Source organism: Trichomycterus rosablanca, chromosome 3 (genome assembly GCF_030014385.1).
Source record: "Trichomycterus rosablanca isolate fTriRos1 chromosome 3, fTriRos1.hap1, whole genome shotgun sequence".
NCBI lineage: Eukaryota > Metazoa > Chordata > Actinopteri > Siluriformes > Trichomycteridae > Trichomycterus > Trichomycterus rosablanca.
In genome coordinates this window covers 40681454-40684223 of record NC_085990.1, presented here as the reverse complement: position 1 = coordinate 40684223, position 2770 = coordinate 40681454, and positions in this window count along the sequence as shown.

Below are 2770 nucleotides of genomic sequence, written 5' to 3'. Positions count from 1 at the left end.
ACACTATTCAAGCTGCAAATGCTAGTTATTGTAGTTTAATTTACTTTTGTATTGATTTATCTTGTTTTTAACAATAAAACTATTTATATATAAATATATTTCCACTGTGTTCATTGAACAACTCAAGTGCATTTGTGGACTTTGGAGTTTGAATTTCCTTTTTCAAGGACTTTACAATGCCTTGAAAAAGGAGTTATCCTTGAACTTTTTCACATAAAAGATTGTCAACCTGGGATTTGTATCACTTGAACTGGGTAATTTTTTTAAGCAACCAACTGCTTCTGTTAACTGGAGATCAGTGTTTCACGTAGCTGTGGATACATTTGGCCCACTCTATTTGCAGAATTGCTCTAATTCAGAATCACTGGAAGGATTTTAAGCATGAACTGCCACAGCATTACAGTGTCATTCAGCTTAGGATTTCGACCTAGCAGTGGTTTTTACTTTGCAATTCCCCAATGGATAACAATTAGTCTTTTTCTAATGCTGAAATCTTGAACACTTAAATGATCTTAGACTAGCAAGGTCACCAGCTCCTAAGGTCTTAATCTGGTTGATTTGTAACCTACTGTATGAATCTTTTTTTTTTTTAATGCATTTTCTCCCCATTTTCCCTCCAATTTAGCGCACTCAATTTTTGTCTTCCGCTGCTACCAGAGAAACCAGATTGCATTCGAGGAGAGCATGTCGCTGTACACACCTCTTCCGACACGTGCACAGCCCTCCTCTTCTCGCCCCTGCATTCTGCACAGGCGTCTCTTTTGCCAATCAGGGTCCTTACACAGCGTATGAAGACCCACCCACACACACATAGTCTGGCCCCCACCCTGCAGATACGGTGGCCAATTAGTATCTGCTGCAGGTACTGCCAATTATGCCCGCTAGATGGCGCCCAGCCGACCGGAGGCAACACCGAGTTTCGCACCGAGGTGTTCAGAAACTCGGTGCTAGTGTGCAAGCAGAATATCCCGCTGTGCCACCTGGGCGCCATTCATTTATGTATTCTTGATGGAAAATTGGGTAGGTCAGCTACTACTGAGTAGATATACCAGTTTTTCTTATTTAATTGACTCTTGGTATTGCTTGGTAAAGTCCTACAATGGCATTGTAACCCTTTACAGACATAGATTTTAATATTTGTTTCCCTCATCTTTTCTAAAATGTCTTAATTCTGGTATAATGGTACTGATAATTAAAATTTAGCCTGATTCAGATTGCTGGTTGTGATAGAAAGGTGTCATAACACAGTCAGATTACCCATGTAAGTGCCTACAATGGGCATGTAAGCATACAAATAGGACTAAGAAAGCAATGGAAGAAGGTGACCATAATTAATGAATCAAGCCTTCTTTTACATCATGTGGACACCCTGGTGCATGTGTGTTACTTACCAGGGGAAGAGATGAGACAAGGATGCACTATGGGAATGTGCTATTAATGCTGATGAGTTGCCGTCTGATTAAAGAAAACGCCACTGACATTAGGGGCTTCCAAACAAGCTGGGATATGTGAAGAAAAGTATATCTATCCATTATGCCATGCTATAATGGCACACCTGGTGGGCATAATACTACAACCTATGCCCCCTGCCGATCTCCATGACATGTCTATTTTAAAACGTATGATACTATACCATACCAGGACTAGGATAAAACGGTTGATTGAGAAATGAATGGTGATTTGTTCCTCACTCCTGCACAGTAGGTGGCATAATGGTCAGATGGGCTGCAGGTCACCATTAAACCAAGTACAGAAGGAGTCAATGTCTGTAGATGGGGAGGTAGGAGAGAATGGCCAAATCAGGAGGACTGAGGTGTGATCCGGGACACACAGGAAGTGAGGTGGAGGAAGGAAGTGAGATAGAGGTAGACGAAGCTGACGCGGAAAATGAGGGAAATACAAACCATGAAGAATGGAAGAAAGTGGGTCGGAAAAGTAAGAAAAGAAAACAAAGAGAGTCTGACGGAGAAAGAGGAGCAGAGGAAAACCAAACACCAGAGAGGAAAGTTATTCTGAGATTTCAAACCCCAGGCGCAGTAAATCCGTTGAAGATTAGCAACGCCATCTACAAACTAGTAGGAAAAGTAAAGGTTATTAAAACTTTGAGAGATGGGAACTTACTGATAATATGTAGAGATAGAGATCAGCAACATGGATTAATGAAATGCAAGTCATTACTTGGAAAGGAAATTAAATCACAAATATGGGAAGATAGAGGGAGAGTCATGTGTGTAATATCAGGAGTATCAACAGAAATGACTGAAGAACAGATTAAGGAAAATGTTAGAGAAATAAGAGTAATAAGAGTGAAACGGTTTCCAATAACAAGAGATGGAATTAGAGGACCAAGCATGTCGATATTGATGACCCTAGAGGAAAAGACTATACCTGAAAGAATTAGAATTGGGTATGTGAGTTATACAGTTAAACCGTATATCTCCACTCCAACAAGATGTTTTAAATGTCAGCGATTTGGGCATATTGCAGCTGCTTGTAGGGGTAAACTTCGTTGTGCTAAATGCGGAGGAGAACACGAGTATGGGAAGTGTGAGGAAGGAACTAAAATTAAATGTTGTAACTGTGGAGAAGAGCATAGTGCTGCCTACAAAGGGTGTGATGCACATAAAAAAGCAGTTCAAGTTCAGAATGTGAAAGTTAAAGAAAAGGTCACATACGCTAAGGCAATTAGAAGGGTTAAGACGAATGAACACAACAATAGAGCGCCAATAGTGATACCTCCCCCAACTAAAAATATTCAAAAGTGTTGTAG